Consider the following 26350-nt stretch of genomic DNA (forward strand, 5'->3'; position numbering starts at 1 on the left):
TTTTTCACTGTGGGTCACGTTGAAATGGGAAGTCTTTAGCATCCCGTGTAAGGTATCAACACTGTAATACACTGCAGTATAAAGAAAGATTGGCACTACTTTGTTTTCTGAATTCAGGTATCACTGGTGGCAAAAATAAATAAATAAATAAAGAGAGAAAAAAAGAGTTCTAATGGAGTAAGCCACTTAAGATCTGTAAGATCTGTGGGAATAAGATAAGCTAAAAGGAAAGGCGAGTAGCTATGCAGAGTTATAAATGGCTTTAAAATAATCATAATCATGAATATTGCAGAAGTCGTATTGGTAACAGCTTAAGTATATTTCCATAGGTGTTTCTTTATATTTACATATTAATTAGTAGATACGTAACATATTATGTTACTAGAATGTCTGTGATGTTCATGTTTTATTGACAGACCATTGTATCCAATAAAAGTTGCCAGATGTGGAAAATTAATTTCTACAGACTTAATTGATTGCAGAATTTCTTACTCTGCCAGTTTTATTCTGTGCAACGCTGCTAAGTGTGCAGTGCCAGAGTAACCCTGCAGCTGGGTAGCTGCCCCTCTCATTCCGTAGTGGCGATGGGCACAGGAGATCTCTGTGTACCATGTAGGCCAGTCTCTCTTGACATCTCCTGCTTGCAACAGACAGGAAGGGTAGATGAGTACCCCAGCTTAAACACCGAGGTTTAACATGAGTACCACAGTGCTTGAGTCTTTTTTCCCCATACCTCTTGGTATTGTCCTTTTCTGAATACGGATATTACTAGAAGCTTCAGCATTCTTTTGCTCATAGCTCCTTCACCAAACAACCCTGAATTTTGCTGAAGTGCAGAAGAATCTGCTTTGTACTGTGTACCCTCCCTGTGCTGAGGGCTCCTCCTGAGCTGCATCAGGCAGAGTGAAAGATGAGTGTGTGACCTCTGGAAGTTGCCTTCCTGGCTCCCCTCGCCCAGAAACTGTGCCTACCCCCTTCTCACTTCCGTGCCTCTGCTGACAGCCCCCTGCAACAGCCTTTTAAAGGGTCTGTTCATATCTTAAAATGTTTTGGAGGAAAGAGAAAAGCTTTTTGTTAATCAAAGAATAGACCAGGACATTCAAGGTCAATGCATCCTTGCCACCACACAGTAGCACCAGTATATTTAATCTCTATTTTTGAATGCTGGAGTATTTTTTGGAAAAGCCTTTTTAAAACAAAGTTACTATAAAGGTCCTCTCAATGTGCCGTTCTCTTATGAGAGTCAATGAAGGACCATTTGCAGTTATGCTATCAGTGAGTTTTGTTATTTTCCTGACTGCTCCTTACATCATCTACTTTGCAAAACAAAAAAAAAAGAAAAAATAACTTTGAAAAGTGAAATTGGTATAACGAAATGTATAGTAACCTTTCAGGTCTTCATACACTAGCAATACTTCAGGAGCAGCTGATAACTGTGTTGCCACTGAGGTCAGCATCGTTTGACACTGTGAGGTGCGTAAATATTTGTCTCACAAGATAATGCAGGCAGACGTGATTTGTGGGATTACATCCTTAACTGATATAGCTGTTTTCTAACAGCTAGGGTGATGGATGTAGCTCAACAAAAGTTATGAGCAAGCTCCTCAGATTTATCCAATTAATGTTTAGCCTTTTAGCTTCAAGATCTAATTTGTTTCTCGATAATACTAACTTTGCTTTCCTTGGTACACCCATCTTATTTTACTCTGTTCCATCATACCTTCATGTGACAAATAGGGAAGAAAGTACACTTTAGATAGCTATTTTATTTTACAAATATAAGGAAAATTACTATTTCTGCCTTATTCTTTCTTAATTCCCTAATGCAGGTGGATCCTTTGGTGGTTTTTAATACTGTTTCTGTGTTTCAGTTCAGTTCCATTTTCTATACGCATCTGAATCTCAAAAGGAAATGCAGTTAATGTGTGTTAAAGTAGTATTGCAAAGGGAGTTTTTCCATAAGGTTGGTTATTCTTTCAAGATTGGTATCTGTTTCCAAGCAGTATTTGCAGACTTCTTCCTTTTCTTGGATTTCTTTGTTGTTTAAAAAATATAGACCTAAGATCATACAATTTATCCTCATCTCTGAACTCAGGAAGCTTCAAGGCATCTTAAAATGGGGATTTCTAATGATGATGAGTGACAGCATAAACTGAAGGAAATGGATTTAAAACCTGAGTGTGCAGTTACAAGGACAGACTTTTTGAAAATCCATGAGTAAATGTATGAATTTTGAGAGCCAAAGAGCAGTGAAAATTGTTTCCCATGAGCCAGAAAAGCAGGAATATATAAATGATGATCCAGAAACCCAGAAGTTCTAATCTAAGTTTTTGAGAAAATAAAAGAACAATTTGGACAAAATAATTTCCTTAAATCGAAAGAATATTAAAGCTGGAAAAATAAAAACTAAAAATAGAGAGGTTAGTCATTCATATAAGAACTGGTTTATGTAACATCTTTATCCTGACATTAATCCACAATAAGGTGAAGAGGTGACTGGGCTTTGGGTTGTGGTTTTCTGTTCGTTTGTTTTGTTAGGTTTTGGGGTGTGGTAGTTTTGTTTGTTGCTTTATTTTCTTTTCGTTTTATCCATATCTGTCTTTTTCCCCTTATAGCTGTAATGCAGTGCATGTTCTACCAAAAAATGTCACTTTGAAATGCAAACAGTATGTTCTAGATGCACAGGAGGAGTTCCAGTATTTTGCAATTAAAGCAAGCAGCGTGGCAAACAAGATGGAGATCTCCACTCAGCTTTCAGAGTGTGGTCTGCTTTTGTGACCTTAGTTTGAGTAACGCAGCTGCAAAACACAAGTGCTCTGAAGGGACAAGACAATGGTTTGTTTTACAATCTTTTAGTTTATTTAGCAAACTAAAATAACAGTTGCTTTGTAGTCAACTTTGCTGGACAGATAAACAATAGTGACAATTTCATATGATGTATATAGACAGAAGAGGTTAGCTGCAACCCCTGAGTGATGGAGCTTGTCATATTCCCTTCTCCAGTAATGCACAAGGTTAGAAATCAATGTCTTAATCATGGGCAGCTCTGGGCAATTCAGATATATCACACACAAACAGGCTTCTAATTACATTTAAGAAATACATATCATACATATATAAACTGACATAAATATCAGAGTGGTGTTGCTAGCTGTCAAAATGGATAAGTATAATTCCCTCAGTGGCCCTTGACAGGTTCAATACCTGCTACGGAGGTGCTATGAACAGCATTATACGGCTGATTGAGTTATGACAGCTCTAACCCAACAGGGAAGCGAGGCAGGAAGGAATAGCCTGGGCTGCAGACAAATGATGATAAAGTGATCACTTTAAAGAACAATCTCCATAATATTTCATGCTCACTGCACGGTGTAAAGGCAGTCTTGACTGCGGGGCTAACTGCTCTATCAATTGATTTGATTCACTGCTGCAGCTACTCCCAGTCATAATATTTCAAATAAATGGTACCGTGGATAGAAATAATATCTGCATCAATATTAACCCTGAAAGGACTAATGGACACAAGCTATAATTTCCTGGACACCCTAATAATGCATTTTGACTGGGTTTGACATGGAATGATTTTTTTCTTCTCCTTTTATATGTATACACTTTATATATAGAAAGAAAGAGACACCATATTGTTTACTTAAACTTACTTTCTTTTATGGCAATGAAAAAGCTTTGCAGCTCAAACCTCATTCACAGTTTCAAGTTTAATTTTAAAGGAAATTCTACTTAGTATTATTTTTAACTGTTTATAGGAAAAAATCTTATATTACAATTGCATTAATTAACTGAAAGGAGTGGGATGTTGAGCACGTATTTGTATGTGTGTATTACCCAATTTTTGTGTGCATGTGTACATATGGAAAGAATCTGCTATGATTCATTTAAAGCAAACAGTAAAGGAGCTTAAAATTAATTATAAATGAGAATGGAGTCAACAAATTATATCCTGGCAACACAAGAAACCAGTAAATTCTAATGGTTATACAGGATGTTAGAGTTTCTTTTTCCTTTAGAAATAATAAGTGCTACGTGAGACAAGCTGAACATGTAAGAAGTAGAAGTGAATTTATGTGTTCATAACCTTAAATCAAACCTGATTTCTATTTTCCATGCAGTTTTTCACATACTCTGCAACATAATGGATGTTTATTCTCTTCTTTCATTCATAACACTGTGCTGACATTTAAGTCCCCTTTAAAGATCTGCTGTGCTTACTGTGAATCAAGTTGACGTGTATAAATCGTATAATTTTATTATTGTTATTCTTTTTCCACTACTCTCTGACTACTTGGCCATCTTTGGATTGTGAGTCCTGAAGGTCAGAGTCATGCTCACAGATATAGAAACTGTATTAAAAATAGCATTTCATGCATGCTAACGAGTATTAACCTGGATAGGTTTAACAATCTATTTCTCTGATTATTAGTTTGTACCTAGATAAAGAGTGTCCTTATCAGACTTTTTTTTTTTGTTGTTCCCATTTGTCACTTACTATAAATCAGGGAGATACTTAGGTTTGAATCTCATGTGGTTTGTTTATATTTGAAGCAAAAATAGAGGTATTTTATGAATGGCCCTTGGTGAATGCTTTGACTGCAGAAGTGGCCTTAAAGAAGTTTCAGAGGACCCCATTTTATAGTTTTCTAGAAGGTGCGGGGGCAATAATGCTATTTCTCAGGATGCAAAATAAAGCCTGAAGGTTCCAACTGAGCTTGGAAGGCTGGCCTGAATCTAAATTTGAAGTTAAAAATTATAGAAGATCAGCATTGACTCAACCACTGTTTCTGTGTGTTTACTATGTCACAGAAGTACCATTTTCCTTCCTTTTTGACTTGAGTTCTGTCATACTTGTTGCTTGCTAGCATGCTTACCTATAGGTCAGTATCAATTTTACAAGAAATGAAAGGACATGGCTCTCATAATGTGTATTTTGTTGTTCTGCGTTTTCTTAGGAGCCTGTACCAATAGTCCAGGTCTGCTTTCTGTTGATCACTACTCACTACTCCAGTATTTTACCAAGACAAGTCTTTGATTTCCCTCCTTGCTTCCTGTCCTACCTGTTTCTTTTGTTTCCTTTTCTCCTGTCTTACAATGGATGGTGCTAGTTTGCTAGTTTTATTTTTCCATTTCAATCTATTGCCTCCAACTTCATACCGATCTGGTAATCTTTTGATACTTCTCGCCTCTTCTCTAAACTTATTCAACTGCTTTTTGTCTAAATCAGTTTCAGACTTCTGGCTTAAGTCATTCAGTTCCTATAAGTCTGTCCTTGCCTGGTTCTTCCAATTTATTCCTCTCCATCTTTTGATTGTATCTTTTGCTCCCACTTTGCCTTTCTCTCTGTGTGCCGTGGCTGAGTTACAGAGATGGTCTCCAAATGCAAACTAAACCCCTCTCACTAGTCAGAAACCTTACAGATATTTTCCCTTCTTTAAATTAAAATACTGGCTTGTCACATCTGATGTTTCTTCATGAATATCCAGCATATAATAGTTAACGTAGAACTTTGAAATTTCACTGACAGCCCCTTGCAACAACCAAACTTCTATTTAGTGTTGCTGTTGTTGATTGCATTGTCCAGCATTACAGCTCTGTCACCAGACATTTGACTTGGGCTTAAGCCTTTTGTGTCTCGAAATCTAGGCCATATCATTTTCAGAAATGGATTTCCAGAATAGAGAGCATGCCCCGCCCATTTTGTGCAACATAAACTTTTCTCCTGATTCTCATCAGTATCCATTTTTTGCTGGATACTAAAGTTCACTGGAGATGCACAATTTGCATATGATCAGAAGCCTTTTGGAAAGCCTGTTAACCTAAACTACTTCTTTCCTTCTTCTCTTATTCATCTTTCATTAGCTCCATCGCACCAATAGTAAAATAGTTGTTTTCATGTTTGCTACTTCCTTTCCCATTCTTTATCCTCCATTCATCATCAAGACATCAATCATGTTCCTCACCAAACTTGTTATCTTGCAAAGCCCTGCTAAATGTCATTTTGACTATGGGTCCAAACATTGCCAATTAAGCTCCAGCTTGAAACTGTATCAAAATTTGCTGCATATGGGTATTTTGTTTTGTGTTACTCCTCTCAATACTGTCATCTTTTGCTGATCTCATTGTACTCTCTAATCTCTATCTTTTTAATGGGTTATAAGACAGTTAACACTGTCTTTTTGCACTGCATTTGCACAGTATCAAAAATAGCACTGTAGCAGTAAAGTAATTAAGACACTAGTAATAATAAAAGTAACTTCTACACCAGAAAGAGCTGTGAATTCAGCCAAACTAAACTCAAGAAAAAAAAATATTTCCAAATATGAATTATTTCACAATAGGGCCTGAGACTTAATATCAATTTCAGATGTGTCAACACAAAGCACAACTTCTTAACTGGGCCAGCAATGTGCTGTTTAAATGTGATAAATTACAGAGTTGCATCCATTTTCCAGCTAATGTAGATGAAGTGTAAATACATGATGATAACTGAAATGCATCCCTTTACTGTATTGCAAATGGGGAGGTGGGAAGACCCTCAATATTTTCAGGGCCAAAGAGAATCACGGGAGCAGCTTTAAAGATTAATTCCTTGTGTCTAGTTTAAAACAAGATTAAATTAGCTTGTGTGAGCTGCTGTTAGCAGATGCACTATTACATTATGCATGATTCCTGACTGCTCATAGCATGAACAAACTGCACAGTGTTCCATTAGTGATTTTCAATGCTGTGCTAAGCTTTAAGTCACATAGACAGGCCATTGTATTGGGTTTACTTTGCGGATGTGTTTTCCAGGCAATTTCACAACCTACCTGATCACTGTTATTGATTGACTGGGTTTGAAATGGATAAAAGAATTAACCTGTGTAAGGGTAGCGGAATGGGGTATATACAGTATCCTATATACTTAGTATGATCAATAGTACTCTAATGTAGAAAATTTAACCAGACAGGGCAAAATTGTCTTACCGACCTGCATCAATCTTTGCGCTCCCCACAGTGTCTACCATTTTACTTATGCTATATACATATGCTGTTATGCTTTTCATTGCTTTTTTTTTTTTTTTTTTTTTTTTCCCTTGGACACATCTCTTTCTACTATTTTTTGTAATCTTGTGAATGTACTAATATAGGTACTCTAATGCAAAGTTAAGAACTCCTGAACAGGGATATTTTCCCTCTCTTGTGTCCACTTTAGAAGGGAAACACAGGCAGCTACACTAGAAACTCTCCTGTTTCATTTGTAGAGAATTCCCACTTTCTCTCACCTACGGTCTGGCCATCTTCTTCTGCTAGTTCTACTGCATGACCAGCACAGTTCTGCTTTCATTCATGGTGTCCTGTCCTACCCACAGCACCTTTCATTCAGGCACAGGTCTTAGTCATCTCCAGCTCCCATTTATGATATTTCCCACCCTACTTTACCTTACGTGAGCTGCACACACACACATTTTTGGTGCCATTATATGATTATATTTATTGTATATGCTTGCCAAATAGACAATACCTATGTTTTTTAAATTCCAATTAACCCTCCCATCTGGATGCCTACCTGTGTGAACTATTGTAGGGAACCTGCTATAGCAGAGGGGCTGGACTCAATGGTCTCTTGAAGTCCCTTCCAACACTGTGATTATGTGATTCCCAATATTGGCTAATTAAATGTTTATTAGTGAAAACACAATAAGCTCAAATTTGTATAACTATTTTGTGGAAATAAAACTAAGTTAAGGCTACTTGAAATCTTTATCAGAAACACTTCTGAATAAAGCATTAGAATTTTTATTTACCCCTGAAACTAAAATAGTATTTTTACATTGTACTCTTGTCATGTAATTAGGATCAGGAAATAAGCCTTAACACAGCTTTGGTTGCATTATGTTTGCTCCCTCCAGCATCAAGAAAGCATTAAATACACCAAACTTTTGGCCATCTGGGAATTCCTGCCCTCCTGGCCAACTCCTTTTCTTTCTTGGCTAACTTTCTTTATTCACAACCTCTAAAGGAAAAGCCACCCAGAAAGGCATTTCTGTCTCTTCTTTCAAGAATCCCAGGAGACTTTAGGAAAAAATAAGCAAGAAGCAACAGTACTACTTCAAGCTTTTGCTTACCCCACAAGATGGGAAACACAAAGAAGGAAGGGTTTTTTGATGCATTTGTAGAATACATTTCTGGTCTGCTACTTCCAGGACAGAATTTTAGCATAATTGATGTTTTTATATTAATTTAGAATGTAAATGTCTGTGCGACTTTTTCCTTGCAAAATTTAGAAATCTCACCATTTTATTCGGTTATGAAATGAATATTGCTTTGAATCATGTCCTGAAAATGCAATACATTCATCTGTAAACTGTATTAGGAAATTGATTACAAAGAAGGATATATCCTGAGCTGATGTAGTCTTTGTCTTTTGCCTCGAGCTGTATCTAAACTCACAGTCTCTCATGGTAAATATTCTGTCATATAATTTTGCAGCACTTTCCCCACAGCCTATGAATATTAAATTTTCTGTAGTTGTCAAAGCCAGCAGCTCAGAGCTTGGAAGTTCTTCAGTAATTCCAGCACTGCTGGTCACTCTGGCTATACCCTTCATCCCTGTAGCTTTTCCCTGTAAAATGGGTGTTGGAGGGGTTGCTCACTGAGCTGACGTGTTAGCTAATGGTTTTAATATGAACTAATAAAATTACACAAAACTGGTGACATTCCTTGGAGGTAAAATTGATTGCAGAAGTTACCACATGACTTCAAAATGCTATTGTTATTGTTTAAAGAAACCAATAATTCAAGACCTGTTTTTTCACTTGTGCCAAGGGACATAGAAATTAGGGGGAAAAAAAAAAAAAAGAAAAACCAAATCAATCACATGGCTTTAAATGTGAAATCTTTCTGCTGAATCCTCTGCCCAAGCAGGTCCAACTTGGGTGGTAAGGTCAGCAGGGTGACAGAGCTGGCTAGCTGTGTCACTCCTTTACCAACACATGCTGTCCAAGCACCATGGAATTGTTGCCAAGTCTCAGCATGGCGGCAGCAGTACCAACAGAGGAGTTAGCAATGTACAACATTTAAGGGAGACCGCTGCAATTTCTAAGCAGTCAATGTAAACAAACATTCTCACAGAAAGCAAAGGCTTTGTTCAAAACCAAACTTGCTATCTACATTAAGCATTTGCAAAGCAATGCAGTAGATACTGAATAAAAGGCCGCTGAAATTTTTTATTGCTAGGGGAAAAAAGGTCCAAATATTCCTTGCCAAATTACTGTTTGCTTGGGGTTCTATTACCAGTTGAACACTCATTGGTCAGCAAATTGGTCACGTTATTTGTTAGTAAATTTGAGAGTGCAGAATTATTTATTGGTAAATTAGAGATGGCAGAATTATTGGTTGGTAAGAGAAGAATTGCAGTGATTTGTTAGCAAATTAGAGAGGCTTGGTTTTGTCTGTAGGATAAATCAAGGTTGGTCAGATATTGGAGGCCAAATTAAAGATGGCCATATTATTTATGGTGAATGCTGAAATCCTGCTTTGTGTGTTACAAGCAAGTAAACGTTGGGAGGGGTTGCTTGATTCTTTTTTAGTTTTGCTTTTAATTTTTTTCTGGTTTATATTTGTATTTATATTTGCTTTTGTGTTTGTGTGTAAGTAAACAGTTCTTTTTTCAGTTGATTCATGATAGAACAATGTGTTAGCTAAATCTGTGCAGAGTGCCAAGGGACTTCTGCAATTGGTTAAAGAAAGATGTTAGAATGCCAGAACTAAAATATGAAGCCTTTACTATTCCAGAGTTAAGCTGGTGCAGTGCAGGCAGTATGAGTTATTCCTTGCTGGCCCACAGTCAGCTGGCACAAGCAGAAGCTAGTGATGTGAATCCCTTTCCTGAGAAGCTGCCAGCTGAGGGCTGTTGTCCTGCTTTGGTTGTCAGTGAACTGGGATCAGCAAGGACATGGAGCAGTAGGGCCTTCAAAGCAGGACTTCCTGCAAAGAGTGGGGATTTCTTTGGACAGTGGTAGTCTGTCTACTTTGTCTCTTGCACAAAAGCTAAACCACTATGCCAGCGTTAATAAGCAACCATTCTTACCATGCAGTAAGTGTTTTTTGGTGGAGAACTGCAACTGAGATTGCTGTGTTCTTGTTAGACAACTCTGAAAGCAGTATATTTGATCACAATTTCACTATCTTTCTAATGAAATAGAGTAATGCAGTAGAAGCTCAGTTGCTTGCTTGTCTCTAGTGTATCTATCTTCTTGCTTTGCTTTTATCTGCAGAATTTCATCTTGGAAACAATCTTGATTTTGCATTCTGTATATAGAACAATTTGGTATCATTCTAGAACATTGTAAGAGAAGTGCATTTTACTTGAAAACTTTGCAAACAATGTGCAGAACACAATGGTAAAACAATTAAATCATTTTAGATTTTAACAATGCTGAAGAAAATAATAGAATAGTTAGTAAGAAATGTCCATGGCTGTTTATATAGCTGTTAAATTCTGTGTACAATGGAGACCAACACTAATTAATCAGTTTTACTTTTCCAAAGGGACAATTCATAACTGTTTTGACAATAATACAGATGGAGCCAGGAAAGATGTATTTTAAAACTTGAAGTCTTAAATTTTGAAACATTAAAATTTGCTTTTTATATGAACTCCTGTAACAACAGTGCCCCTACCTTTCCTGTCTACTAATTCTGCCAAAAATGATGTGTTTATTTGGAGACAGTAAAATATGTTTGACGTTTTTAAGACACAGCTAAGGGGGAGATTTTGTAGAAGAGAAGGGGGTGAAAAGGAATTTTTATCCTGCTGAAGTAGCAACACGATCACAAGATATCTGGGTTTTATAAATCTCCTGGATTGAGATAACATATGCTGCACATTTTTTGGTGTTTTCATGAATCAAAATGTTAGAACTTGCAATTCATCAGAGCATTTCAGCAATACAATGATTGTTCAGTGTTGGGTTCAGCTTGAACTGCTTATCTGGAAAGTTTTAGCTAAAACCATTACAATTAATTAGAAATGGTTTAACCATTTCAGAAGAACATAATTATAGCTCCCCTCTCCCTTACCCTGTGTAGATACCTACATAATCTGCTCTCCAGAAATGGAGTAATCCCATTGGTGCCAATCACATTCTGTTCTCAACTCTCAAGATCAAGTAGGCTCACATTGTAAGGTGAGGTGTACTTGAGCCTACTTGAATCTCAGCCTGAATTGTTGTGCTATTCAGGGTTTTCCCTCTGGTGATTTGTTTCAGGCCATTACAGACTTTACATTCATATCAAGATCTGGAGTATTGAATTGGGACAAACTGTATTCAGCTGCTATTCAAACATAGGAGGAGCAAAGATGGTATGCAAAGAAAGCAGGACAGTGTGGATGGTATTGTATTTTTTTTCTCCCAATAGAATCTGATAACTTTTAACAAAAAATGGCTTGATGTGGGAAGGTGGAGGCAAGCCATGAGCCTTTTATTAGAAATGACCATGATTTGGAGTCTATTTAAAATGAACACAGATATTTTTATTTTTTTTTTACTAGAAATTGTTGGTAAAACAATTGCTGTAAAATAAAATTTAAAAGTAGGTTGATTCCTCAAGCCATTTATCTGAGTTCTTCCTGAGTTCAGTGCAGAAACTGAGATAAATCATTCTACTATGGCTCTATGAATCTACCTCATCTTCTAACTTGTTATAACAGATAAAATCACAGTTAAATTTCCTCAAAAATTCATGTTTATCATAAGGTTAGTAACAGCAATAGTATGTTTCCCATTACCTATTAATACAATTAGTAAAAAAAAATAATAGTGGGAGTCTTCCTAAAAATATAAAATGTAAAATGAAAGGCTTGACCAATCTACATAGGAAATCTTTGTTCCAGCTGTAATATTCTTCCATTTTGCTCGAGTTAAAAAATATCTACAATTCAACGGTTGCATTTCATAGAATATCCGGAGTAGGAAGAGACCCATGAGCATCACTGAGTGCAGCTCCTGACCATACACAGCAGCCTAGGATTTAAACCATGTATCTGTGAGCATTCTCCAAATGCTTTTTGAATACCAACAGGCTCGGGACCATGACTGCTTCCCAGGGGAGCCTCTTTCCAGTGCCTGCACACATCCTCATGTGTCCGTATGGATTTTGAGAAAACATTTGGGAATTTTCGAAAATATTGCGAGATATTTCTGAACAATATGGCAGCTCTGCCTGAGAGCAAAGGGTTGGAACCACATGATCTTCAAGGACCCCTCCAACCTAAGCTGTTCTGTGATTCTATGAAAAACAATAAGAGGAATTAACTGAATACTGTACTGTTCTGAATTTGGTCAACTCTTTGTGAGTTTCATATATCAATTTATATCTCAACTATAAATTTCTTTGGCAGGGTTTTTTCTTCTCATTACAGATTTTTTTTTTTCTTTTTTCTTTTTTTCTCTTTTGTAGGACTACAAAAGTAATCACTAAAATCTGAGAAAATAAATCACAGCCAGGAGTGCAATAACAGCAAAATAGATGAAGTTTTGAATCTAGAGACTGACATACTTCAGAAAATTTAGCTTTGCTATTTGAAAAGAATAGCATGAAATGTTGTAGTCTGACATACATAGTGTGGTCAGAAAATAAATTCTAAAGCCATAAATAAATGTAAACAAATGCATATTGTCCTCTCTGCCAATTGCAGATATTTGAAAAGCCAACAGCTATTCGAATTGTGCTGTGAACAAACTATTCTCCACTGTAGGAAGAAGATCTTCCCAGGATTCAAATACATTATTTTTCATCTTCACTGTGAAGAGCTTTTTCCTCTTCTTTTCTTCATAGAATAAAAGGCCTTTCTGTTCTTTCAGTTGTGCAATCTCTGCCTTTTAGGGGGAGTTTCTGCTCCACTCACCCATCACCACCACCCAGCAACTCTGCAGTTTCTGTGCTTGATCTTGGAGAACAATTGGTAAAGGGGCTGTGAAGAAAGAAAAGAGAAGTGCGCGCATGTGCGCACACATACTTTTTCACAAAAGAAGGGAGGAAGATTGGTGATCCTAAGAAAAGCAACTTAAAACATCTCACAGGTAGAAATGAGAGCACTTCCTAGTCTAGCTGTGTGATCAGAAAGGCATTTGAAATCTTACATTTAAATAGCTTAGGCAGCTTTGCAGTTGCATGGCAATTTTGTGCATTTGCATTTATGCATTCAAATAGGCAGTTTGAACATAGTCGACAGTATCCGACATAATCCATTTAGGTATTTCTGTCACACTGCACTTTCTTAAAGCAACAAGTCTGGGGACAGTCTTTATTTTTTCAGTTATATTTTGAAATAATATTAATTTGATTCACTCTCCAAGCTTTCATGGATAGGCTTGGATGGGTTTGAATTTTGAATTTGGATACTTAAGGATCTGGTGTGTAGAAGCTGTGTAGGCTGTGCTGTTGAGGGGCTAGGGAGGAGAATGAAATCCTTCATTGCAAGGTCATGGTGGCTTGGCTGCTTGCAATTTACTGGCAGTTGAAGACTGTTCAGTGGCAAATGTGGAAGAATGTGGCATGTGTCCACACTGCCAGGATCATCAGCACGGCACACTGGTATTGTCTATGGTAACAGGAGCTGATGAAGAGATGTGAAAGGAGCAAAAGTTTAAAGATACTTACACAAAATAAGTATTATTTCTCCTATAGCAAATTATTTTATGTTAGTAGGTTTGTCCCATCTGTCGTTTATTCTGTTTCAGTCATGGTCATTATGCATCCGGCATCCTTCGTTAAGTACTGTGTATATTGTATACTGGTTACGTTCAAATACAACTGCCTAAGCTAGTTTATGGAAAAAAGTTTTTTTTTTGTGTGCACATGCACAATTTCAAAAATATAAGTATATTTAATTTGTCCTTACATAAAATTGGCTGATGAATGACTTCAGGCAGTGATGCACTTCTATTCATGTATTCTGTGTGTTTTACTCTAACTAAATGTGGTCACTTTAATTTTGTGAAGTAAATTAAAAGGAAAGTCCTGTGTAGACTATTGTTTTTTTGATGGTGTCCTAACCTTAGTAAGAAGAAAACTGGGCCAACTAGTTCTTGCTTTTATTAAAGTTCCTGTTGGCAGCACACTGTTGGGACACATTAATCTTAGTATTAATACTGAGGAAAAGGGACTAAGAAGCCTAGGATGAATAAATCATTCTGGAGCCCATTTGGATCCCTTGGCACCTTCCCGGTTATATTGTTGGTGGATGAAAAGGCTTCTCTAAGTGTTAAAGGGTTGGATAACACAATTGGCTGATTGCAAAATTACCCACAACAATGTGTGAGTGTTCTGGTAGAAGTAGGAAGAAAAGGGTGGGGTGTTGGGAGCACCTGTTTTTGTGCAAAAAAATAAAAAAATAAAAAAATAGCATTCTCAAGAGCACTCATAGCGAATTTGAGAGCTGGTGCTCATAAGGCTTTGTCACTGAGAGCAGTGTGAGGTTTTCCATTCTATTCCAGTTTCCATTCCAGTTCTGAGGTATTTGTTGATAACAGGGAGAAAGAAGAGTAGTTGAAATGCATCCTCTCATGTTGTCACTTCATTAAGATTTTTGGAGGCCAGGGGACAGGGCATATTTTTTCATTTCAAATAAACCAAAAGTGAATTTTTCTATTTATCTTTCTCTTGATGACTAATTCTGAAATACGCTGCAAGATAAAATTGCCAGACTCCAAAAGTGGCTGCTGACATCAGAGAGAGATTGTCACACAGTAGTAGCTAAACATTTTCAGTGGCAGCCAGTGAACAATTACATGCTACAATTTACACTGTCTTCTCTAGCATGTTCTTTGACTGAAGAAGCACCTATTATTAGCCAGGCAATAATCAAATACTTAAAATAGGCATGTAAAAGAAGATTTGGAGAATAATGCATGCTACCATTTAATAAGCATTTCACTCCCTCATTAGATGCACTGAAGTGTAGAAACCCAAGCTATATTGCTATATTTTTAGCGGACAAAATTGCTGTTGAGATGGTTATGTTTTCTCTTTGAGTTTTCTTCATAAAATAACCTAGTTTTATAAACACAGATCATCTGTAATGCAGTGTGCCCCGGTGGCGCAGTGCTAGCAGTGCCGCGTTGCAACAGCGGAGGCCCTGGGTTCGAATCCCCCCTGTGTCACAAGTGGTAGAAGTGCCGCTCTGCTACACAGGAGACTCGAATCCCGGGGGTTGGACTCGATGATCTCTAAGGTCCCTTCCAACCCACATGAGACTATGATACTATGATGATACTATGATACATTACATGTATAGGATGTAATGTACAACAATTTTTTGGATGACTTTTAGTTGTTAGATGGCACAAATCAAAGTCAAAAGAATACTGAAACTAGAAGAGTGAAAAACATTATGTCTCAAAACATTTCATTTTCAATGAAATAATAGAATATCACTATACCATTTGTAACATAAATGGGATCATTTGAAAGCTATCAATGTGTTCATGTTCTGATATAGATATAGATAGCTGGTTGTTGGTGAACTTGGGAAGTAAATGCTGCTTTCACGTACGTATGTTTCATGTAAAGATGTTGATTAGTAACAGTTTACAATATGACAACTCAAGCAATAGATGGTGTTGGTAATGAAACGCCAACAATAGAAAAGATGGGCAAGAGCCACTGTTTATACTTGTTTGCTTCAGAATGTGAATTTGTAAAGGAAGTGCAAATGATTTAGCTCATTTCTCTATAATGACAGAGCATCTTACTTCCTTTCTTCTCACTCTGTTTATGTCATAGAGTTACACTTAAGTACAGTGGCTTGTGTAGTGACCTAATGTTTGGTTCAATTTGTCCAGGATAGGCAATGAGCAGTATAAGTGTGTTTCTATTCACATACTTCCAGATTGGTTAGTTTATATTAAAATTACTATTTTTATAAAACTTAAGTTAAAGAGAGACAAAATGTAAACTTTTTTTTAAATCTCCACTTCTTAGATATAATCTTAGAGTATACATTCACCACATGGCGGACTTAAGCTTCACTTACTCTTATAACTTTGGCCTTCTGTCTTGAGTGGTACAATAAATAATATAAATAAATAAGATGTAAAGACTGACAGAAAAATAAAGCTTCCATCAGGAATAGCACCTCAGTACTGCTTGTTCCGTGACTACTTTGTGGAATTTGGAAATCATGAAATCTCACTGTAGGGACTGGGTAATGATTGTCATTTTGTACTAAAGCAGATGATCATCACCTATTTCTCAATTTCAGGAAGTCCTGCAAGGATGTTCTACTGCAGAGAAGTAAAGCCTGCATTCTTGAGCATCCACTTTGAAAGCACCAACTCAAAGAAGCCAGGATCCGCATTACATCCCCAGGAAGATCTAAAATCTTTGGAATTTAGAAGAAAAACTATTCTGTGCAGCATAATAAACCTGATGGGAAACAGAAGACAAAGTCCTGCCTGATCTAAAGCCGTGAAAAGCTTTCAACTCACAAGAGAAGGTAAGCTCAACCCGAATAGAAAGTGGAACAATTTTTATAAAGGTATTAAGAAAAATCAGTGATTTCCAAGTTATGTGAAGTAAAATGCTATCATAATCAAAAATTGCTTTCTAAATTCCTCACTTCTTTATTTTCTTGATGGGAGCTGTATTGATAAAGTCTGAATTGTAAAAGCATGTAAAAAGTCAAGATTGTTGCTTTAATATTTAAGGACAGATATTCAGCTAATGTAGATTATTTCTGATGTCTTGAACTACCATTATATTTTATTTGGTTTTTATTTCTTAAAATAATATTCTATTTTATTTGGCCCTGCACCCTAAGTGTTACTAGTCTTGCCTGCTTATATGAAATATCTTGTGATGATTTAGTCTTAAATGAGAAAACAAGGTACAGAGTATTTTTCTTTTTTTTCTTTCTTTTCTCTACAAATTACTGTAAAAATAAATATCCTTTGAAAATTACTGCCTGTCTGCGTAGGACCACCTCAGTTAGTTGTTGCTACATGCAGAAATAAGTTGTGTATTTTCCCAGCCTTCCAGAAGGTAGGATAGTGCAGTCATGCTAAGGGATGTTGTGAATGGGTTTGTATGCAGTAAAAAAATCTAAGGAAGAGAATGCAAAGCAATACCTGAGAATTTAAGTTAAACACCTCAAAATGGAAAAGAGTGCTGTGAGCAAACTAGAAAATGGAATGAGAACAGGAATATAAGTTTCAGCTCCTAAAATACTATAGTATTTGAATTTAAATTCTGCAATACTATGTATTTGGCATTTTCAGGCCAAGTCCGTAGCAAATTACAAATTACTTACATGCTGTGCTCACACACACATAAAGGAATGGTAGAAACAGCTGCTGTTGGCTCTGTAGTTTTGCTTCGAGTGATTCCTAAACTCAGCCAACAAACACAGTTCTCCTTAACTTGTAGAGCTTCTGGTTTGTCTTGGCCCACGAAGCCCTTTGTCCTCTGGCAAAATTTCACTTGAAACCTCAAGCAAATACTGTTTGATCTTTTCCAACTTGTCTCAAGGAAGAATATCATGGTTTCAGCTACCCTTCTTCCTCTGAAGGGAGGGAGGGGGGGGGGGAGTTGTATGTGAGGAATCATCTGTGTGCAGACCTAGTCTCAAGAGTCCCAAGAAGTCTTGAACATCTGTGACTCCTGTGCTTACCATGTGCACTTAAGAGAAGCATTTGCCAGGGAAACCACTGACATACATATAATGGATCTTACTATATTTTCCATCTGCATTTTCCATGCAGTTTACCTGGCACTCTTAACCTCTCCAGAGCTAGAGGACTGCGAAAACTTCCTCTTTGATTAGTTTGATGTGTTACCTTACAGGGATAGGAGTCAGCACACTTCTGTTTGGGGAAAAAAAGTCAGGGGTTGTGGCACTTGGTCTTTGGTGATGGCCACCCATATGCTGGCAGCTTGCGTGTCATCAAATTTTGTTTCAATCTTTTGATATTTTGAATCAAATTCTATAATTTCTGGGTTCAGAATGGCCCTGAGATTGAGGAATTGAGGAAATGAACACCAAGTAAATCTGAGGAAGATTAAAAGAGCAGACGTCTCTGTGACACCAGGATTTAAAAGGGGACCTGCCCTTCTGCCTCACAGATATACATCTCACAATCATATACTTGAATTCTACCCAATTCCTGCTTGGAGTCAAAACTCTGTGATATACAATACTAAAGTTTTACATATTTGTCTGATGTTTCTCCTCTTTGTTTTCCTTCTTTTTCTTCCTGAATGCTTTTTGGATTTGCCTGATTTTGGATTACACTCTTTTCCCCCGTAGTCAGCTGGTCTTTATGTACTTACTGTGATTTGCTGTATACAACATGATCTTTCCTGTTATTCTCACCTTTTCTGTTTGCTCATGTTGAGATTCTGAGCATACCAAATCAATCACTTCATTCCTAAATCACAGAAGTCTGCACGTCTAGTTAGTTTCTTTTTCCTTTTTATTGGATAGCAAGATGGCAGAGCCACTGAAAACCACAGCCAAGAATAGTAGGTTGAAGAAGGCACGGGATTTTTTAAAAGGGGCATGAAAAGAGTATGTGAAGATAGTAATTGTCACAACTTAACAATTAACCTACATGGAAAAGGTGTAAAAATGGTTTTAATCTCTTCAAGAATAAAATCAAATTTTTTTGTGGATTGCTTGTGAGATCCTGGTGTAATACAAGAGCATCCAAGAACTTAATGCTAATTATTAAGAAGTGAATAAATGCAGTAAGATTGATTTCTATGTTGAATTCCTTTTTGTTTAGGTTTGAGAGGATCTGACTCAGAAATACTCATTCTGTTATTTTTGATGACTCTAAGTCAGTGTCTTCAGAAACTTATTTTAAAAATGAATTTGATTTCAGATATCTTTGACTAGATCTGTGTCCCAAAATCTTAGCTGTGGGAGAAACATTTCTGTCTTATCCAATGTTTTGAAAAGACAACCTGAAACTTATGGCAAATGAAAGGAGTACTCTGTTTGGATTCTGGACTTAAAATGAAATTAAAGGAAAAAGTAGTTATTTGCTATTTGTTAATTTAGAGTGGAAGGTTGTTAAATGAAAATGTAATTCTTTTTTGTATGGACTTTCACTTAAAATTGTTTTTTTTAGACATGTTGAAAGAAAGGTGAAATGTTCCTATAAAAGTATCTTGGTCACCAAAACAGCCTTTTTGTTCAAGTATTTTTACAAGTAAGTTAGTTCAGTAGCTCTGATTCTGGGGAGACTGGTAGCATCTTTATATTCCAGATTGGCGGAGGGATTGCATACTTGCTTCTGTGAATATGCTCCTACCATCAGTGTGTGGGATGGGACCTTATTGTGGGTCAAATGGCAGGGTAGTCTCAGGCAATCTAGGGAAAAGCTTGTGAAAAATGTGAACTCTCCTTAAACAACGTAATAAAATGAAGCTCCTTTCTCTGGTTTAAGTAGGTAAAACTTAAACAGGAATTTTGGAACAGGAAAGAAATGCAGGAGAGAAAGGTATGGTTTTATGTTTGAGCAATCCATTCAGTGGAAAGAAAGAAGTCTAGGAATAGTTTGTTCCTTTCACAAACAAAGTATTTGTTCTTATTGTATCATTGCTTATTCATTTGGATTATTAGCAGGTTTATAACTCTTAAAGCCTTGCCATCCACCTTCAAAACTGCCTCTAGGCATCTTTGATCTGTATGGTTAGCATTTACTCCCTAAGGTCTTATTGACCTTGGCAGTGTTACAAATCATATTTTCACATGCATGAATCGCCCTTGAATAATTTCTCCAATACAGTTTGAACATAAATAACCTTTTCTTTGGCAGCTGAATTTTATTTATTTATTTATTTATTTTTCACCTGTTTGTGTTTTTTATAAACCTGGTGTGAATAAGTGTATGGTTTTATGGCATACTGCAAAGTAAATCTGTATCAAAGTCTGTTTAGGTATATACTGTCTTGTGGGTTTTGTTGTGTGTTCTCTTTTTTCCCTATTGTAAGTCCTTTTTTCTAATCTCTCTTTCAAAATCAATCAGTTCACAGTGACTTTTGATGTTATTCTTCCCCATGGTAGTTAAGCGTTTCAAAGAACAGAGTGAAATTAACTTTCTCATTGTGACATTGTGTTTATTTAGTAAATATAAAAAAAGATAAAGGTTCAGAAAGTCTTGGGTTCTGCAAAATTTGACTTCCAGTAAATGGCAAGTTAGGGTTGCTGATAACATCAGATGTTTCAGGTAAAAACATTAGCTAACAATTGAGTGAAGAAATACAAGGACATAGCAGAAATCCAATATTCATACCCACACATCAAGAAAATACCTTCTGCTGTGTCACGTAGTTTCTTCCAGCATAGAAGTGCAGCATATGAGCACCACAGTGTCAGAGACAGGAGACAGTGCTGTTACCACATTTGTTGCAGATGTAGGATTTGAGCTGCCAAGCTATGAAGTTATGCAGCTTGGAATCAACAGAGAAATTGATGAGTTGGAAAGCAAAATTTCTCAGTCCAACTTCAGACTCTACAGCCAGGCCACTATGGGCTGGTGCATAAAGGGAAAGCATTGTATTCTGGAATGCTTTAATTGTGACAGGTCTTAATGTTGTGGGAAAACTGATGTGCTCTTTGTGATTTCTGAGATATACTAACAATTCTAGCAGAAATCAAATAGCTTTGCTTTTAACTTACCTGAAAATAAGACCATAAGATGAATCCAACAGCAAATAATTATCACTGAGTAATTTAGGTTTTTTTATTCACTCCTACTAAAATACTGTTAAATAATTTGCCTCTGATACAACAGCTGCTCTGAAAGTAATGCCTTCTATTTTATTATGTTGGCCCACAATATCAGAGGTGGATGTTGGTGGCATGGCAGGAGAAGTTGAACCTTCCCACCAATTCCATTCAGTTTCATTGCAGAAGGACAGATGGCAGATGAGGGGCAGTCTGACAGAATGGCATCTGACATGGAAGTGTGGATGAAACGAAGGTGTGTCATTGAATTCTTCCCTGCACAATAAATGGCAGCTACTGACATTCATTGACTGAATGACAATGAATGCTTGCTGAACACTTTTAGAGACGAAGAGTGGATGTGAGCACAGTGAAGCAGTGGGTGCTGCCTTTCAGCAGCTGTGACAGAAGAGTGGGTCACCTCTGCTGGTGCAGATTTTAAGAGTATAGCATGCAGGCTCTTGTTCAGTGCTGGCCAGAATCTTATTGACAGTGGTATGAGTTTCATTGTCTAATTCTTGAATTGTGTTTGAGACTGGAACAATACCTTCAGTTCCTGTCACCTGGTGGCATTCCCAACACTGCCTCCCTAGCTATGGCAGGGCCATGGTCTGCCAGTGGGAAGGGATGTTGTGACTGCATTGGCTGTTGATGTGCTGCACTGCACCCTCAGGAGTAGAGCTCAGCAGTACACAGGCCTCAGTGATCTGGCTATCAGAAAGACAGAGGCATCATCTGTGAATTTTGGTATTACTTTATCAAAGTAATAGTAAACACTACTGACCAGAGTATTTCAAACATAAAGAGATAATTTCAACTGGGAGCCCTTAAAGAGCTTTCCACTGTTGAATTTTCCTGAGCATCCTTTTTGTTCTCTTTTAAGGTTGTAGATTTTGGTTATAAGATATTACTGCATTTTTTCCCTTACGTCCTGCAGACTTCCATCTGGATTCTATCAGTTCACTATGTCATTTCCACTGATACTATCTTTCAGATTTTTTTCCTCTGTAAAAAAGTTAAAAGTCTTCTCTGTGACAGTCTAAACTTAGCAATATGAGCCTGGAGACAAAAGTTTCCTCTTCTTAATGTGCTTGTTGCAGAAATATGGCTTTCTGTGAAGATTGAAGCCCTAGTCTAGGGTATTGAAACCTGACTTGGCTTCAACCTGAAGAGAAAAGGCTTCAGCTTAAGAACTGTTCCACTATGTTTTTCATGGTTAATATGGTTTATTAAGTATTCAAAGGCTATGTGCTCCTCAAAGGGCATAGCTTTAGGTATCTTATTATGAACTCATATTTGTTATATAAGTTGAAGTCTTTGTGAAAACTCTTGAGGGCTTCTTGTATTAGCTGGCTGAAGTTCTGCCTGTAGGGCATGTGTTGTTGCTTTTAGAAAAGGCATAGGGTAATAGAAAGTTAACAGTGGATAACTAATAATGCGGCATGCTCCCCATTTCACAGACTTACTGGCAGTTTCAGAGAAACAAGGGGATAAACGTAAAACTGATTTTCCAACCATAAAATGACACCTTAGAGACTCAGAGAAAGATCTAGTCAAATCCACGTGCATTTAGGTAAGGGTCTTATGTGTCTTTCCATTACAAAACATTGAGAGAATGAATATTTTTAGAGTAGTCAGCTTTTATTCCTGTGATTTAGTGGAAAAATATTTCTAAAACTGCAAGTTGTAAGCATCTGGTAGGGGTGAGAGCAGAGACTACATCTCTGTCTGAAAACAGTTGCAACTATTGTGGGGAAGCAAACCTTGAGGGAGCAGAAGCACCAAATATTTCCCAAAACCTAAAGGATTACTTATTTATAGGTTTTTTCATCAGTGTTTTGATTCAAGCTGGTGTCCAGTCTTCTCCTCCTCCATTCTGTTGTTACTCCAGACTAATTATTTACTACACTATTGCCAAGGCAGGCAAGGTGGCTTTTTTAGTTTTTGCATTATTTTGATTTACTTTATAAGATTACTAGACATGCTTTCTTATATGCTCATTGTTAGATTTAGTGTCATATTGTTGCAATTATCATTGCCTATGTTTATTACAAATAATTCCATCCAAAAATGACTCAATATGGTACAGCTAATATATAGATCAGTCTCATCACCTTAACGTCGCCCTCATTTGACAAGTGCTTCAAGATATTTAGATTGTACCTCCTTCTTTCCCTTTTGTACCCATTGCCTCTCATCCTAGCATGGAGCACCACTGAAAGAGTCTTTGTCTTTTTTTTAACCCATCCTTCAGGTATTTGTATACATTGATAAAATTTCCCTTGAGCCTCCAATTCTCAAGGTGAACAGTCCCAACTCTCTCAGCTTCTTGTTATAGGAGAAGTGCTCCAAGCCCTTCAACATCTCTTTAGCCTTCCACCGAACTCCTAGTATGTTTTGGTCTCTTTTGTACTGGGAGGGGGAGACAACACGGAACTGGGATTAAAAAAACAAAACAAACTGTAATGACATAAAGAAAGTTCCTATCTGCTGTTACACCTGCTAATTCACAGCACCGTATTTCCTCTCTAATTTTGTATACTTATCTGAAGGCCATGAAAGCAGCATACTTGGTTCCTCTGTGAAGTAGACTTTGTAATTACACAATAAGGGGCATGTTAACAACCTTTCTACAGTTACACCTAATTACTCAGGCTCTTGAATATGCATTACAGAAGTTTCCGCTACCTCTGAATTCATCAGTCTCACTGCTCAGCTTTAATTACTTTACTTCTTCTGTTTGATTAATTTGTATTGTTGTAGCATTGATGTGCTCAATGTTCTACTTAAAATAATAGAATACTGAAACTTTACAATTCTCTGCATGCACTGTCTGCAACTTTACACCCAACAGAACTTGAATTTAATATTTCTAAACTACCTAAAGAAGATCAACTCACAGATTGCTATGCAAGCACCATCTTATTGTAGTCTTTAGCACAGTTAAATGGTGGGGGTTTTATCATTAGGCTGCATGTTCTGAGCAGGAAGCACAAGTGCTTAAGATGGGAGAGCCTGGGGCTGTTTTTGACAGCAAATTCCGTACAACCTGAGTAGGTCAAAAAGTTTTTCCAGACAATCTAGGCAATTTTCTCTCTGCAGACAGAATCCTTGGAGTGTTTATTTATGTTTATCAAGGTAAGATCCATCAAGTGTTTTAGAAGCCTCCCATTGTGTATGTACAAATAAATATATGTACATATTTATTTATTAAGTTGTTCCACCTCCTCCAGGCATCAAGTAAAAAGATAGTGATATTACTTTAGGACTGACTTTCACTTCTGCAGATCTATGTTAATATGTTAGAACAGCATGATCAGTACCATTTTATCCTGTGTTATCTGTCCAGAAGCATAGCTGGACTGACCAGGAGGACCACCTATAATCTCTGCTATATGTAAATCCGTACAAAGAATGGGAGTGCAGGATATTCAGGATGGTTGCCAGCACTCTGCAAACAGCACACTGACTGCTTTTCCAGTTGAGGAAGACAAGGTGCTATAATTAAGCTGAACAGCGTGACACTGCACTGTTGGAATGGATTTCACTTCTGAAACTGTGTTGCAGAAGCTCACCATCACAGTTCTTGATTATCCCTCTTTATGCTGCTGAAGTGTGATGTGAAATTAGAACTTTCTAATATTACACTTTTCCACATTTCTTTGATTTTTTTCAAGTGCACAAGACCGGACAGAAGTTTTGTTGAGGGACTTGGCATTTTGGTACAGAGCTATTAAATATGAGGTTTAAAGCGCAGTTTGGAGGGCAAACCTATCTGCAGGTCTGGTTTGTTCAGCGCATCAATTATTTGTGCATCTGAAGTGAAACAGGATTATGTATGGAGGTTCTGTAGGCCACCAGTCTGTATTCTGTTGTTCTTTCTCTTTTCATCCAAGTACAAGTATTTTAGTTCTGACATTTAGGTTGCAAATTGTGTAAGCCTAAGCACAAGTAATGCCTTACTGTGACGTTACTGGATTTATTTAAGCAGCATCAGAATGTAGCTGAAAAAACTAAAATAGTTCAACATGTGGCTTTGTTTGTCAGTAGCGGAGAAATGTACTCAATTGTAGAGTCATTGGCCTTATGGTTCATATGACAGAAAGGGAAGTTGTTAAATTCTTTATGGTATCCAAGAAAACTGAAAGTGGATTGCCAGAGGCTAGCAGAAGAGCAGGCGAAACTTCAGCTATTCTTAATTTTGGCAGTGTTTTTTATGTTTGTTTGTTTTGTACAGCAATTTATAGCAATCACTTAAGAGTACAGTAGAGATGATTGCAAGTAGTAAGTGTTCTTATTTTGTACATTTAAGTACATTTAGATCATAAGTTTTTGTGTGTTAACATTCCCTGAATTATTATTGTCCACATGTTGATAGATAATGATGCATTTAATGAGAGACAGCAATAATCTGATTGTTGCAACCCTTATTAAGAAGGAGGCAGGGTAAAGGTTACATTGGTGACTCTAATACTGCATTTTTTGTGTCCTGAACAATCTGATTTGGATTATGTTCTTTGAATAGGATGAGAATTTGGTACACTGTACATCTTCTCTTAATTTCTTTCTTGTTTATACAAGATGGGGGGAAGAAGCAACAGTAAACCTGTAAACCTTCTAAAGGTAGCACTTAATTTTACGTACAGAACTATGTCTCACTGTGTGGGAAAATTAACACCAAAATTGTGTTTAACTTGAAATGAACACTGGTCAAAAATGTAGTATCTCTTTCACAGGAAATATCCAATTAAAACAAAAGAAAACCTGAAGTTTTGATTTTGCAGGTGATTTAGAATTATATTTAAATCATATATCATTTCACCTGGAAAGTTTGTGTTCCTCAATAGCAGACTCTGCTGTTTCAAGTTATAGAACCAGGAAAGTATATGCAAATAGTGACTCACTTACTGAGAAATTTTTGTTTGGTGGAATTCTTCCTATCTGTTGATACTGTAGGAGGGGAAAAAAAAGGAACAATGTTGTTCCAGCATTATAAAAAGGTTAATCATGGAGGAAAATACAGTTTTCTGCAATACTGTTGATCTGCAGTGGTTGGACCACCCTGCTGAAATTCATGAAGTTTTTCCAGTTTCATTCAGTGAAGGATTTCTTACTTTAATTTCAAAGTTAAACCTACTGATTCCATTCTTCTCACCATGCAAATTAAATACATTGCCTGGCAGGTTCACCATGTTTAGCAACAGACAGCTGAGGGAGAAAGTGGGACTTTGCATTGTGCGTCTTAATGAAGCTCACAGGCTATTTTCTTATGTTCCTCCAGCAGAGAAGTTTATTTTCTTTTATCTATCTATTTATTTTTGAGATAGAGAGTTTATTCAAATTTGCTATTGTCTCTTACAGATTTACCATACTTTTCCAGGCCTTTCAGCAGCATTCATTTCTTTAAAAGCGTCTTGTTCAGTAATGCCAAAGCAAATACTAACAGAAGTCTATCCATGCTAGGAAATGGCACCAGTGTAACTGTAAGGTGGAATAGTTAAATCAGCACTATGTTTAGACTTAAGTGCTTTGCTGGATTTTGGTCAAAACACTTTAAAAGTAGTGTTCAGTTCTGGTTTTGGGCCAGCTGTGTGCCTAACTCAGCCACCTGTATTCATA

At 36.9% G+C, this 26350-nt stretch overlaps 1 non-coding gene across 1 annotated transcript in view; it reads left to right on the forward strand.

Annotated features, from left to right (window-relative positions):
* LOC107319015 (uncharacterized) overlaps nucleotides 1-26350 on the forward strand; it is a 200968-nt gene that overhangs the window by 76763 nt on the left and 97855 nt on the right. The window contains exon 3 of the transcript XR_014947477.1: nucleotides 16262-16495. This is a non-coding gene — a transcript (uncharacterized LOC107319015). The remainder of the gene's footprint in view (nucleotides 1-16261; nucleotides 16496-26350) is intronic.

This window comes from Coturnix japonica, chromosome 6, assembly GCF_054131305.1.
Source record: "Coturnix japonica strain WE chromosome 6, WE-NBRP24, whole genome shotgun sequence".
Classification (NCBI taxonomy): Eukaryota; Metazoa; Chordata; class Aves; order Galliformes; family Phasianidae; genus Coturnix; species Coturnix japonica.